Genomic DNA, 16,023 nt, shown 5'->3' with positions numbered 1-16,023 from the left:
ACTGCCTGTGAAGTCAGTCACATTTTATTCACTGGATGTTATGCAAACACAGAGTAAGAAATAACTTGATAATGCCACCATCTGACTCATGTACTGGGACTGATAATAACTGCAGCCACATCCTGTAGAATGACCAGTTTGAGAAACATTAAAATAAAGAGAGTTGGCTTTTTCTCCTCCCAAGGATGGCCTAGCTAATTTTTATTTTAAGAACCATCTAAGAAGAAAGATGGTTTCCATAAATCATGGAAAATAAGGCCAAAGTGGAGAGGGAAAGTTCATCTAATCCACTCTCTGTCAAAACCTGCAGGACTAATATTTATTCTTCCTTAGAGGAATCCTGGATTCAGGACAATTTCTGAGATACACCTGACTAAACAGGTTGCCTTGGTCTCAAACTGGCCAGGTGGCAAATTTACAGCTCTTTGCTAAAGTTGCTGTTTTGATGATACAGTTCCAGCTCTGCTCTCAGGAGGAGACATTAACTTGAGCAGTGTGTGCCTGGAAGACGCTGCTTACTTTTCCAGACCTTGCACTTAACCACCTCTGGATTGCCACACCTGTAGCAGAAACCCCATAAACTTCTCTTCTTTTCTTGCAAGCAGTATCTTATATTCCTGCCATGCTGGCATCTCAGCACCATTTGCACCCCTGCTCACAGAAATAGCACCATTTCATGCAATGCTGCTTTCCATGGTGTGTAAAAGCGCTGGATGATAACCTCACCTGCAGTGCTCAGACTCTTTAATCCTCGCTTCTTCTGATGAATACAGAAGTGCAGATCTCCCCAAACTATCACAGGTTTGTTTGGATCAGGGGTCTGCACAACTGTGCAGTTTCAGAAGGCAGAAGAGCAGATTCCAGGAAAGCAAAAATAACAGTGAATGAAAAGCTAAGAATATACTTTGGGTGAAGCATGGAAGAGGGAATTGCCAATTCCTCAAATAACATTGTTTATTTAACAGTATCCTGTTGGGGGGAACTACGTAGCTGCAATGACTCTTGAGTAACTGTGTGTACTTATGCCATGATAATGAGATTGATTATCGTGAAACTCTGCTCTCAAGGGAGCAATATTTTTGTCAGGCAAACACTGTCTTCTAAGTAGCCCCTGGTTATCCCTCACAGGGCACAAGGAACAAAAAGTGTGTCTGACCATCCAGGAGTATGTTCTTCCAAATAATAAAAAAAATATCCCTAAATTATAATCTCAGTGATAAATACCTCTCCACAACAATATTTCAGAATGAATATTTTATCAAACACCAGACACTATCACTACTAATAAATAACCTGAAGAGTACATTCCTGTTTAGTATCAGTAACAATATCAGCATTCAGCCCTAAAATATTTTGCATTTAAAACCTTGTGAATAGTTCACAGACAATGATGGCTGTGTTTCTCTGCTTTGGCAAAGAAAGATATTCAGTCAAATATATACTTGCTTATTTATAGCTCTTTCAAAAAATTGACAGAATTCAAAGAACAAAATCTCTCTCTATATAACCAAGTCTCTACATTTAGCTGGTGTCTGCAATCTGCAGCACATGTAAAGTAGTAAAGAAGCATTAATTAGTATTAGTTAATTATTTCTTATCAAATTATTGTTTTTCTTCCACCTCAGGGCCTGAGCACTGATATTCCCCAATAATCTTCCAAAACATCAATGCAGAGACTGCACTCCTCCCCACTGCCTGCCCTTTTCTACTTCCTTTCTTTTAGAATATTTGAAGGCTGAGGTAGTAGAACACAGAAATGATGGTATTTAGTCTCTCTTCCAATACAGACTGGCTTTGAAGGAAGGCAGTGTAGGCTTATCCCAAAAAACAGATTAATTTTTGGAAAATATTTCAACTTGCACACACTGAGTGTGAGCTTTACCAAAGACATCTTCTGTAGCACTAAACAGCAGCAGATCTCATTCCTCACTTAATACCTCAGTTCCATATTTCAGTTTACAGTCTGTCTTGATAGTTCATCCTATGTGTGATGAACAAAATCCAAACAGAACTTGCAGAGAACTGCATGAAAAAAATCCTCAAATGTCCTCTACTATTGTTTTCCAATTTTAATGCTAAGGAAGATGTCATTGTGGTCAGACAAGAGAAAAATAGAGATGCAAAAAGAATAATTTAGAAAAGTAGTCTTAGAAAAAGCTCTTACTCAAGTGTCTGTCAAGGGGATGAGGTACAATTGTTCTGTTTCATTAATTTTTAATCACATATGGCAACTGGCCTCAAAAGTCTTCAAGACTTCATGATGCCTCAAAATGAAAAGGGCAAAATGCTCTCCTCCATCATTTTGGAAGACATCAGGGCATCTGTGGTAAACGCAAAGCCCCTTCCAAAGCAGCCTTAAGGGCTGAATGCTAAGGGAGCTGCTTGAAGGACAGCAATTAACCATGAGATCAGTAGCACCAGCTCATTTTTGTCACAATGATACCTTACCCTTAAGGCAAATATTGCTTTCAGGAGATGAAAAAATTAGAAATGACAGAATCACAAATGAGACCCCAGGACTGTTAAGATGGAAGATCCCTAACTGAAATATAATAAATAGATTTACTGTGGGGTTTTACCTTTATTTATTTAATATTTTTTTATTAATTGTTTCATCCATAAATACACAAAATTTTTAAGTTATTTAGATGCATTCTGCCATACACCTTCTCAAGTAATTTTCTACTGGAAAAACCTGCACTAGCCACCAACTAAAATTTTATATCCTAACCATAGCTAGAATCTTTTTCTAAAAAGCAGACTCCGGACCTCCAAATCTGACTTTATCTATCTCTTAAATGTTATTTAATAAAATGAGCACACACAGTTGATAACACTTTTAATAGTTTGCCACTTTCAAAGGTTGCAAAGTAGTAGATGACCAAAACAACTGTCACTTCATAGGTGTCAGGTACTGATATAATGTTAATAATCTGTGAGCTGTACTATGCTTGATAAGTTCAGACCAAATTCATCACTGACTGGGCTGGAACACATTAGGGATGAACAGGTAGGGCGAGTCCCACATTTTCCTCATGATGGAGAAGCAACTCTATTGTTGAATTGCTCAACAATTTTTCACTATACTAATTAAAACCATTTACATGAAACCTAAAAATATATTCCTTTTATGTCTTCCTTCACAACACAACTCAAAGAGCTTCACCCACTAATTTCTTCATAAGTGTTTTAATTTCTGCATGCATTATAGTATATTTGTACAACTGCTCCTTAAAGACATAATATTCATACCGTCTGTCTCTCTGGGGCACTCTTCTGCCCCCCAAAACAATTTCAGAATTTACTGGCCAGTTTCAGTCGAATCTGACAGGAGGAGCCATGTCTCAAAGATATTACAGTTTAGAAAAGCTGGTGCTGAGCAGAGGAAGGTATACAAATTAGCACTCCAGTAAGGGAAAGGCATTTGCGGGGTGACCCACTATGCATGCTGAGAAGCAGCAGACAGTTGGCTGCAGAGTACACAACATTCTGTATCAGCATCTGTGTCTGTACCACTTCTCTTGCAAATATTTAAGGGATGGGAGAGAGATCTGGGAAGTAACATGGAGGAGAGAAAAGACTTGTTTTCTGTGAGGTGGGGGAAAGGAATCCAAATTTGTAGGAAACCAGGCTGCACTGATGTCAGAGCTCAGAAAGCAGAAATTCATTTAGCTCAATTTTACAATAATGTCTAAGATGGAAATAAAGGTCAACCACTAGTCATTCCTGGGTAATGCGCTGTTCCAATTTTCGGCAGCTCCAGGATGACTCACACGAGGAACACATCACTGCTGCATTCCTCGCCAGTGTTGCAGGAGTGACCACACAAAGTCCCCACAGCACAATGTCCTCCCACTGCTCTCAGCCCCATCTGTCCCATCCTCCCACTGCTTTCTTCTTTAGAAACTCCAAGATAAAAAGATAGTGGGGGGCTGTGTCACTGAGTAGGACCTCTGCAGCCTACCCCTGCCCTGAGATACGTATATACTTGCCTAGGTCCAAAAAATCTCCTAAAAGTAATTTGCAAGAAAGGACCTTGAAGCATCATATTTCCCAGTCCTACAGATCTACCAAGCTCCAGCATCAATGTCTCTAGAAGAGACAAAAAAAATGAGGACATAATCATGGCCATATCAAACCATCAAGCAACCAGCAATTCCCCAAATACACATCAAATCCAACATCTCTGCAGACCCATCCACTGTTTCACAAACCATTTCACAATGAAAGGCTGTACAAAGCCCAAATTTTATCCATACCAGCCAAAAATATGTAATGTATTCACAAGAACAAAGCTTTTCCTCAGCATTTTTGTGGTGTGAAGAGACAAATCTGCACAACTGTTGTCATCATTTATATTTCACTACAAAGCCAAAATCAGAACCTTGCAACAGTCAGTGATGCTCAAATATTTAATGACAAACTAGCTGGTGCCTTACAGAGCTTACAGTCCTCACAGACAGGCAGAAAAGGAAAGGATAAAAAACCAAAAGCATGGAGACTTACGGATGGTCATCCTACGAAGGGAGGAATTTATCTCTTCTGAGTTAAATGCAGATGTGAGCTCAACACACTCAGAACAAGTAGAGCCCGGGACAGCCTCTCTCTGAGGGGAGTGCTCTAATTCTTGGGCTATTATGCAAGAGGAAGATAAGTCACATCCATCTTCAAATGAGTAAAACCCAACTGCATGGAGCTGCCAGCATTTATTTCCTATTGTTCCTCTATAATCCCAGTGGAAGAGGTGTTTACTTGGATGAGGCAGACTGAATCATCCTTGGGTGGGTGGATGGATGGATGGATGGATGGATGGATGGATGGATGGATGGATGGAGAGGGGCAACAGATCTTCCTCTTCAGATCTTCAGCAAGCAACTGCTACTCTCCTTAGACTGTGCAAGCAGTTGGGACAAATCTACTGGACCATCTGCTAAACCCCAGGTACCTAAATGTTGAATTAAATGAAGTGGGTTTTCCACAAGACACATAGTCTCTCTAGCAAATGCCACTATTTCTTGATTTTTCAGACAAATACCATGTTATTACTAATTATAGTGGGACTGACTTTCATCTGGAATAAATTAGTGCTGTTGCTGCCAATGACTGACCTAGAAAATCCATGTAAGACTGCAGGATCCTTGCAAGAAAATGAGGCTTTGTGTTAGGTGGGGCATTGTTGCTAGGAAGACCTGTTGCTGAATGTTTTAATCCAAAAGATTAAAAACATTATTCTACATTATGGTCTCTGACTTAGCACGGTAAACAACCTCCAAAACTGCAATCTAGTAACAGTGCCTTTGTCCCTGCTTGCCATCAACGGCAGACACTTTTCTCTTTATTTTTTTCAAAATTACCCAGAAAAATACAACACAATAGTCCCAGGAACCAAGTGCTTTTTCAAAGGCAGAACATAATTAAATCTTTACAACAGAGAACAGAAGAGTGTGGGTTTTCTCTGACTGTGGATTTCTTGCAATTTCACTGAAGATAAATATTTAGAGAGCAACCAATGGGATATTTAATTGTCAGGAACTATTATATTTAAAGAAAGTGCTAGAGATTTTCAGACTTGTTTTCCTATGTGTGTTGACAACTCATTCCCATAATTTACCTTCTGTATGACATCTAAATACAATCACTGCTGTAATTTGTAAATTGTTAATATTAGGACTGTAGGGATGGCTATGCTTTCAGTTCTACATAAAAAATGACAGCTTTTACATCAACATCTGGCTGACCTTCATTACTTTCCCATCCATTATTTGTACTCCTCCTCCTTCTCCTTGGCCTATTTTTTTTCTTGTTGTGCCCCTGGCTGATTTCATCCAGGAAGCTGCACACCCTGACTGCTCTTGGCTCCTGTGATACTCATAAACCATGAGACAAATAAACACAGGGGGAAAGAGCGAAACCAAAGCAGGAGGAGATCTGGCAAACCTAGATACGTGAATCCTCCAGCTGTGCACAAAATCAGTCCATGGCGCCATCTGAATCGAGACACAGCATCCGCCTACTCCTTCCATCCTCTCCCCTGCTTCAGTTTGTGTGAAAAGGGAAGTTCTTCAGGTCAGGACCAAAACTTCTCATAAACCTGACCAGCACTCACAGAAATAGGAGTGGCAATGGGACAACTGGTTGGCTAAATTATACAGTCCTCTGTCAGGAACTAACCCATAGGTCTGACAAACCCACAATGAGTAGAATAAGGGTGTAAGAGTTCAATTCCAGGAGGTATTCTCAGTACTATTTACTCTTTGGGGGAAACTTTTCACATCACAGCTTATCAAAGCGTCAAATAAATTCTATATTAATATCTAGTTCAAAGAGATCCTGAGAAGTGTTACTACTTGGAACTTCAGATCTCTGGAGGAAAAGCACTCTGAAGGTATGTAATAACTGGAATTGCATAGATAGAGTCTCCACTTGGTTACCAGTGGAGTTACAGATTAGATACTACGTTAACATATGCAGCCAAAGAAGTCGAGTAAGAAATGCATGTATCAGTAGAAATGTATTTAATGACTTTATCAGCTTGCATTTGTCAAATTCTGTTGGGTTTTGAGTACAGCCGGAGAAACACCCCCAAAAGGATCAAAGGAACATTATTTCTCATATCAGAAAAATAATTTTACTCAGAGAATAAGAAAATGAAACAACTTCTCACAAAGAAAAATGACCTTGTAAGATGATGCAGCTCTGAACCAAATTACATACATTCTACTAATCAATAAAATACAGTTGTCAAGGCAACAATGACATGAGAAAGTGAAATACAGAGGTCTGTCTTACATAAACACATACACATACCAATATGTTTTGTGAACTTTTGTAATCTAGTAATGACTTCAAGGAAAAATATGTTTTTACAAAAGAACACATATTTTCCCAGGCTTGATAGATTCTTGTGTAAGAGCCTTTATGAGATTTTAGACAAGTTGCATTTTGTTTGGTAGTCTTTGTTCTTGTTCTTTCTTTTTTAACTGGAAAAGAAAGGTTGCAAAAAACTGCTTTCAGTGAAAATTTATTCTTGCTATAAAAGTGATTTAAAACAGTGACAATTGGATGGGAGTTAAAACTCAATCAAAGCATTTGAATATTGATCTTGAACATAGTTTAGACTAAAAAAAATTGAATTTGCAGATCTTATGTGTACTGTATTATGCAGACTTTAAGGGGCAAGCTCTGAGTACAAAGACTAAATAAGAAAGGATTTTCTTTCCACAGGTCTTACAATTCTCATTGTATGTGTTTTTTACCTGCAAGCTCAGTTCTGCTGCCTTGTTCAATAACTGTTATAATCTCAGTGATCTGAGTGGAACGAATCAGAGTGGGATGTTATTGAGTGTGACTACAGGTGATACCAGCCAGCCCCCTCTAATCTCTGATTTTGTGTTTAATTTTAATAGATCATTAAATTATTTCATAGCTTACCACCAGAACCTCTCAGTACACGCGCAGGCTGCTGGTACAGGCTGTTTTGCTGTAGCTAAATAAAGCCCAGGTGTCCCAGAAATGTTCACAGCTTCTTGTCCCTTTTTACAGAAACCATGGACAATACCTTCTGGTCACAGGACACCACCTCATGGCTCCCTAAATTACTGCTCATGTTTCACCCACCTGTGTGCTCAGCCACCTGGAGCTGGCAGATACTTTCCCAACTTGGATGCCATAGCAACCAGGGCTGAATGAATAATCAAGGCAGAACTGCAGCTGTCCACTGAATTTGCTCTGGAAGTTCATGTGGACAATATAAGTGTAATATAAATAAATAATATGAAGCATGAGGATGTTTGACTGCTGCCTTAGAGGTCTGCAAGCATGCTCATTAGAAGTACCAGGCTTTCAAGACTCTATTTTCTGAAAGATGGTTTTCAAACAATTTTTAAAAATGAGCTGCTTTAGCTCATTTAGCATCTAAGTTCACTGAAAAACTCCTCTGGAGATATCCCACTGAGATCTGCCTCCTAATTTTCAGTTCAGCTAAAAAATGAAGTCAACTCATTATGCAGCTGTCTGAAATATTCTTGTAACTGCAAACCCATGGTGTTTTTTACAAAGAACTGAGACTATGGGATGGTATTTTCAGATATGTATAAGCAATTATAGTCCAAACAAAATAGTGTCTTCATTCCCCATTGGGTTAAGTGATGAAAAGACTGACTGCTATGTGTGATTACCTCTATTAATTTGTATATATAAATTAGACACGTTCCTGCAGGCCTATGGAGATTATATGCACTATGTAAGTGCTAAGTATTAACATAAATCTACATTTTGAATTCAGTGGCTCAGAAGCACAAGATAGGTGTACATCATTGTGCCTCTATCAACCACATCCACTTCTGGTTATCTGGTGCACATGTTCTTGCAAACCAAATTTATACAACAGAGCTGCTCATGCAGATCATTAGCCACTAGTGGAGGGATGTGACAAATTAAACATCTCCTGAACAAATCTTCTAAATCTGCCCAGAGAAGTTGTGGACGCCCCATCCTTGGCAGTGCTCAAGGCCACATTGGGTAGGGCTTTGAGCAACCTGATCTAGTGGACAGTGTATTTGCCCACAGCAGGAGTTTGGAATTAGATGATCTTTAAGGTCCCTTCCAACCCAAACCATTCTATGCATCTTTGAACTCTTCTTCTGTGACAAGTGAGGGCCCACCCCCTGCTTTAGGTGTACCAGCTGGGATGCACAGACACAGGAGAGACACAGAAAGAGCAATGCCTCAATGCTACGCTCTGCTGTGCTGGAAAAGAAGATGCAGAGGTTCTTTTTGGAACTGGAGTTTAGGTACAGAAATGGGGGCCCCAAGGACATGGTCAGCAGAGAGTAGGTGCAGTCTCCAAGTATTTCCCTGAAACGAAACCAGTAGAGACCATGTTGTGACTTTTCAATGGTACAAAAGTGCTCATGTCTGGCAAAGGACTGCCATTTGCAGTTTTTGTCCCTGCTCAAAGCCTGTATAGCAAAAGCTAAAGCACACAGTGCTCCTATTTCCCATAAAGTCACCCCCAAATGGAAAGGACATGTCACACTGAAGGGGTGAGTTCAGCATCACTTCTCCCAGCAACACTCCATGAAGACACTGAAGCCACCAACCCCTTTTGCAGGATTGCTGGTTCCCAGGCTCCTTCTGCATAAACTGTTGGCTGCACTGGCAGATTTCAAGAACTGAGACAGCCCTAATTAGTGATTTCACAAGACCTTCCATTCATTTGCAATTCAGTAGCTCAATTCCACCATTTAGAGACATCTACCACTTGTTTTACCATCTCCACAGAAGTTCCCTCCATCAATCCTTTTGTCTATAACATACACAGATATAAGAGGAAATTTTACGTGACACAGAACGATTCTGTTTTACTGAGTCTACTTGCTTTCAAAAGCATCAATAAATCAACAAACCAGAGGTAATTAAGGAACAAAAACAATGCTAAGGGCTTGATTTAAATACATAAACCTCAGAACATTCTGGACTCAACCTCAGCCCATCCTGTCTGTCCGTGTGCAAAATGTTTAAACAGCAAGTGAGCTTATATCTTCTAGATGTGTTTGGTGGATGGAAACTGAATTTAATGTAGCTTCTCTGTATTTTATCTGCTTACATCAGAACCCTATTATTATTTTAACCTTACAATGACTTAATTAAAGTAATGTCCTAGCCAACAAAAAAAAATTGCCTGGGTGGCCTGAATATTATACTTCCATATTTTTTTAGGAGGTGACCTTTCTGAGTTCAAGAAACCATGTTTGATCACTGGTTTTGGGTGGGAGTTTTTGCTTGTGAAAATTATGAGTGCATTACAAGGAAAGCCAACTTGATTTATGCATAATTTTTCTCTGAAGGTACAAAACAAGTAGCCATCAACTTAATGCTACTTAATGCTGAAGGCTTTAAAGGGTCACATAAAGTCATCCTTTTTACGGAATGGCAAACAATCATGATTCTAGGTTAGGGTTATAAATGAGTAAGTAAATCACTTATGCATTGCATTCAGTTGGCCCCCCCTCTGAACTCATTTAGCACATAACAGCTTGGCTGCTGCCGTATGTCTTGCGCAGACATTCAGTGGGTGGTTTCACAATGTTCCACAGCCTACAGAGCTCCTTTTTTTTTTTTTTTTTTTTTTGTTTAATCTAATTTACTGTTTTTATCAATATCTGATAAGAAAACAAGAGGCAGCTGTAGCTCTACCACCCGCCCCATGCTTGTCACGTGCTATATCACAAAGCACAAATAGACGAAATTTGTTTAAAAATGGGATAATATGCAACATGCCTAAAATATGGTCTGAGATATTTTATTTGTAAGAATATGCACTCTCTTTTGTAGTGGCCACACGAAAAATGATTCCATGTAATGAGATTTAAGAGCTGACTAATAAAAATGTAGGGACTGCATGGGCAGCAGACTAAAGGGCTGGAGCCTGACCACACCACCCTACCAACCCTTATGGAAGTGGAATGATTAGGGGCTAAAAGTCCTCAAATGTGCTCCAAATTACTAGGAGAATGCAGTCCCATTGGATGGAAAAACAAACTTGCATCAGCTCAGACCACTCTTTTCCCCTAATTCAAGACTAAAGGGAAACACTGGACTTACAGTGGAGTTGTTTACCAGCACTCTCTCTCTCTCTAAAGGAAGAGAGACCCCATCAAGAACCCTGTGATAAAGACAGATCTAAAAAAAAGTAACTGGGACACTAAATTTGTTCTGGATCAGGCAGCTCAGTGGCATAACCAAGGAAGGTAATTGGCACCTTCCTCTGGAACCCATGGCACTACCAACTGTTCTCTTGAGTTAAATATACCAAAAAGCAGGAAAGGTTCAAACTAAATTAATGAAGAGAAAAAGCAGCTATGCCTCTGTGAGGGTCCAAGGAACTGTTCTGTGGGAGGATAACCAAAACACATAGTGTCTGAGAAGGAAGTGAAGGAAATTAAGAAAATAGAAAAGGTTACAACTAATCTAAATTTCTGTAAACTTAAAAATCAAAATCAGAGGTCAACACATGAGTAAAAACAGAATGTCTGATAGCCACAAGAACATCCTCAAAACACAGAGACAGGAAATGAGTGCACATCAAGATGACATGAGGCGCAGTGAGACCAAAGAACAACCTGAGTAGGCTGAATGATGGGCAATGGCAGGATGCTGTCCAGAAGAGAGGTGATGCTGAGTTTGTGCTTAGGATACTGTTCAAGCACAGTGCTTAACTGCTCCTACTGCTCTGATAAAAATGCTTGCTAAAAATAGGAAATTTCCTTAGCAGTTTGGGTACATTACAAGATTTTCTTTCTTTCTTTCTTTCTTTCTTTCTTTCTTTCTTTCTTTCTTTCTTTCTTTCTTTCTTTCTTTCCTCTCTTTATCTTTTTCTCTCTTTCTTTCTTTCTCTCACTCTCACCCTCTTTTTCTTTCTCTGTCAGTGAAAAATGTCTTGACTGTACTATGTGGTTATGTCTGGGAAACTGGATGTGATGGGGTACACACAATTATTTTCCCTTTCCCCAGGTTTGTTATGTAGTCCTGCGTTGGACTTGGCATTGTAATCATTAGTAGAGGACCATCTGAAGAGCCTAAAGGGTACCAAATGAAGTGGTATTGTCAACTGAAAAATCCATTTTCCTTTCCATGTTTGTTAACACAGTAGCAGTGTACTTACTGACTAAAAACATATCCCCCACCCTTTTGTTTCATCATATGAAAATCTTGGCACTCACTCCCTGCAACATGAAAGCAAATGCCTGTAGACATGCCTGGTATATAACAAGTGCCTGTCATGCTGTGATGTGAGCTGAATTGATTTGAAGGCAAACACCTTGACAGACAGGCCATCAGAGCATGCACAAAAATAACAGAGAGATAAATGAATAACACTGATGTACAGCATATCCCTGTTGTTTATAATGTGCTTGGCAAGCTCTTTATTCCATATAAATAAAAATAACTACAGGAATTGAGGCTATTTTAGCAACAAACATCAGAAAAAAGAGTATCATCACCCTAGCATACTAATCTCTTGTGCTAAAGAGGGGCAAGCTGTTTCTGCAAGTCTCACAACTGAAAACAGACTTTCCCCCGGATCTTTCACAAAGTCTTTCCTCCCTCTTCAGTAACAGCACACACCATCAGACAAGCTTTTGGCAGGTTACAGAGACCTGTACCCATTTCTGTCCATTCCCCTTCAAACCTCTTCAAATCATAATTTCCAGAAGTGCCTGGCAGTAGTGGAAGCACAACTTGCAACACTCAGCTTGCTGAGACCCAGAAAAAGCAATGAACCTCTGGCTGTGTGCAGTAGCAGATGCAGCAGCAAGACATGTCCAGCATGGTCCCTTCAAAAGGTGCCAATAACCCCAACCAGAACAGGATGTCAGGATAATGCAAAGAATTCACGTTTTGCCCCAGTTGTCCCTGCCATCAGTCACTGTGACCCCTCCTCCTAAGTAAATGAAATCAATCAGCAGGGATTTCTGTAAAATACATAAAACAGTCATCTTCCAGACTCTACCAGAAGATAAATGGTTCCAGACATTGGACTGCAGCCATTTTCCCACACATGCTACAGTGTTTTGTCATCCATATTGGGCCATAATAGTGAGTGGGTTTTACTTTTTTTTTTTTGTTTTTTTGTTTTTTTTTCTCAGTCAGCAGCCAATGCTTCTGCTTCTAACTCGTACACTAAAACCACAGCAACAAGAGTAATTTTTCTGTACAATTTGTAATAGAACAGTTTCACTCCCAATCAGACAGTCTGGGGTCTTGTACAGAACTTTGACACTTTTCTGCTACAGATAATATCATCTTATTGCTCTCAGCTGGACCTCCACAAACCTTTTTAGGATTAAACCATATCACCCCAAATACAAGCCACTGAAGTGAAACAAGCATGAAATTATGAGCAATACAAACCTTATCTGAGAACCTGCTAACAAGAAATAATATGATTGCTTACAATATCTCATGCTGGCTTTTATGCTAATTTCAAAGAAAGATACAAGTATACGACAAAAGATGCATCACAGTGTGAGTTTTCAATTAATTTTAACACATTTTCAAGCAAGTCCTTAATAATCTGTTAACATAAAACGCACTTTGGAAAGAACCATGGGGCTTTTTCATTATTAAGAAATGTGCAACCAAATTCTATATTTAATTAAATCAGGAGTAATTTTATTAACTACACTAGACTTAAACCTGACTTACATCAGTGTAACTGAGGGTAGGATTTAGCCCCGGGGTGTTTATACACTGTAGTTCCAGTTAGTTTAGATCTATTTGGGTGGGAACTCCTTTCCCCTTTCCAGAAAAAATATTCTTGCCTATCCTTTTTCACCTCGCAGCTGGGGCCAAAACAGCCTTTTCTTCTAAGATATTTTTCTGAAAGGTTACGAATAAATCTTGTCCTTGATAGGAGGTGACCTTATTAAACAAAAAAACACCCTCTGAAGTAAGGGACACCAGCAGTTTTAAAGTTTGTTTACAAGTTTTGAAACACACCACCTCAAACAGATAAGCTTATTTACATCTTACAAATAAATAAAAACTTAAAGTAAAAGCTACTTAATACAGGAGCTACTTATGTCTGTTTTCAAAGCTGAAAAGCCCTTTCAAACAGTATTAGCTGCTGTATTAAACATCCCTGTTCCAGTATAGAAACTTACTGTCCACAGATATCCTTGGGCTCCACTGCACCTCTGAACCAAAATCACTTTCTTCTTTACTTCATTTTCTGCTCTCTTGAAATCGGATTCCCAGTTCCTAACAGATGGCTCCTCTGTCACCGAGCTCTGCTTCCGCCTCCTTATCGCTGCCAGCTAATACTTCCACGATGCTTAGCTGTTGTCTGTGGAGCTGTGCTCTACATCATTTCTACTCTGATCAATGCTCCGCTTGGTTTTAGGTTGTTCCTAGTCCCGCCTCCTGCTCTTGAAGAAACGAAAACTCACAGCTGGATTTTCTATAAATCATCCCTTTTAAGAGTGGCTGGGCAAGTATGGCAAATACTACAGCTAAGACCTGCTGCTCTATTTGAAACTTCAAAAACAATTCCTCATCTTAATGATGCACACATGAAAGTTAATCATGTACTAAAATCACTAATACTGAAAAATAGTGGCCAGATAATTGTGACCTTCAGGGCTTAGATGCTGATTAATGTAATACAAAACTCCTCTCTGTTCCGAGGGGGGGGAATATGGTTAAACCTACTGCCTCGGTGAACTGCTTTATATAGCGCTGTGCTTTGAACAGGAGCTTGTCATTCTTACAAAGATAAATTTACATTTGCAGTACAAAGCTTTCTGACAGACCAGCCCAGTGTACATACTGTTTAGGCTAGCAGCCCTAAGCTTGAAAGAGACTTTACCATCACAGCAGCTCTTCTGAAGTGTGGGCAAGAAATACTTTTATTTTCTGCACAGGACTAAATGCACTACACAGCGCTGAGCTCATTACCATGTTTAACAAAATAATGGAGTATAAAAGCAAGGTGGTACCATAAAACCAGCACTACGAACTTTGTTCCCATGAAAACAGCAAAACAGAGCCCAGTTTCTGTAAACTGTTAATTGTTCTAATTCTCCACCTTCCAGATCTTCTTTCTTAAGAAACTGTGCTGTGGAAATGAAAAATGACTGGGCAGATCTGGATAGAGTCTAAATGGGCTGCAAAATCCTGGTGCTTTCTCTAGGATTTTTCTATGGTGAGAGCAGCATCCCAGCTAAAGTGTTGCCAAGGCTAAAACCTTCCTTACTAACAGCTGCCTGTGTCCTGTGGCCCGTGAGTTCCCCTGACTACTGCCCACACTGAAGAGCAGCTGAGCTGCTGCTGGAGTCTTGATGAAGGACTCCTCGGCTTTCTGACTGGGGAAGTGTGCACAAGTAGCATGTGCCAACAGCAACTCTTCCCCAAGTGTGCCGCTCAACTTGAGACCCGTGGGCTTCTCTTGCCAGCTGCTGGAGCTGAACTATTGCATCACTCGTCTTCTATGAGTGGATCTCATCCCTTTTTGAGTCTCATCTACCCTACCCTACAGTGTTCCAAAAATGCAGTGGAAAAACACCAAAAAAAGCACTTTTGTCTATTTATTCCGACTCTCTAACCACTTCATTACATGCCCAAAAATCCTCCCAAGTTCAGTTTTTCCACACGATAGATGAATCTGTGGGTTTCTGTCAGATCCAATTTGACTGTCTTTTTTCCTTAAGCTGAAGAATCCCCTGGTTTCGTTCTGAGGCTGGTCAGCCTTTCTGTTCATGCCCATAGGTACTGCTGCTCCCACAAGCACTGCAGACAGCCCTTTTGTTCACCTCATAGAAGCTGATGCCACAGCACCTGAGCTCAAGCCTTGCTCCCAGTCCATGACTGATACTGTTGAAAATATTCTCACTTTCTTTGCTTTCAGTTCTGCAGACAGGAAGTAAGGACAGTCAATTGTCACCTTATGATCTCCACCACCACAGCATGAGTGACCTGAACACAAGAATTTCAGAACAACCACACCAGACTAATTCCCAAACAGTTACTAGCCTGGCAGGCCAGGAGAAAGCAGTATGGATTAAGTAGCCAGGAATGCTTAGAGCCAAGGACAACACCACTGTGATGCAGCTACTACTCTGTTAACCAGCAGCCATAAGACAGAGGTCCTGGGCCCCTGTCCAAGCTGTGACTCAGATCTGAAGCGCTGCAATGACAGTGCTCTCCTGTGGACGCACTGGTTGATCAGTGCAAGTAATTTGATGATGGAGAGTGAAATGAGCGTGGGCGAAGCACTATCCCTGCACCCAATCCAAATATGTAATGGTAAATATAGCAAATCTGCTTTCCAGGTGCTGTGGAACATTCAGTACTTATCAGTTGTCAAAAAACCTCCACATAACCGATTAAAATTACTTGTTTGACCTTTAAAGTGTACTTGAGAATCCATAAATGAGACCCATCAGTAGTACATATCCAGATGAATAATAGAATTTTGAATCTCCAGCAAAGGTTTCCAAAGAGATTAAATACTCAATACAA

At 40.0% G+C, this 16,023-nt stretch overlaps 1 protein-coding gene across 11 annotated transcripts in view; it reads right to left on the bottom strand.

Moving 5' to 3' along the window:
* STARD13 (StAR related lipid transfer domain containing 13) overlaps nt 1-16,023 on the bottom strand; it is a 287,066-nt gene that overhangs the window by 58,413 nt on the left and 212,630 nt on the right. Inside the window, exon 1 of one of the 11 annotated variants that reach the window (XM_041487323.1) lies at nt 13,668-13,886. The exons of the other annotated variants lie outside the window; for them this stretch is intronic. The gene's annotated coding sequence lies outside the window, so the exon portion shown is untranslated. Of the gene's footprint in view, nt 1-13,667; nt 13,887-16,023 lie in introns of those variants that run through there. 11 annotated transcript variants of the gene reach the window in all.

Source organism: Pyrgilauda ruficollis, unplaced genomic scaffold (genome assembly GCF_017590135.1).
Source record: "Pyrgilauda ruficollis isolate IOZ18807 unplaced genomic scaffold, ASM1759013v1 scaffold8, whole genome shotgun sequence".
Classification (NCBI taxonomy): domain Eukaryota; kingdom Metazoa; phylum Chordata; class Aves; order Passeriformes; family Passeridae; genus Pyrgilauda; species Pyrgilauda ruficollis.
Note: the sequence above shows the minus strand (reverse complement) of the source record. Positions and strands in the feature narration are given on the sequence as shown.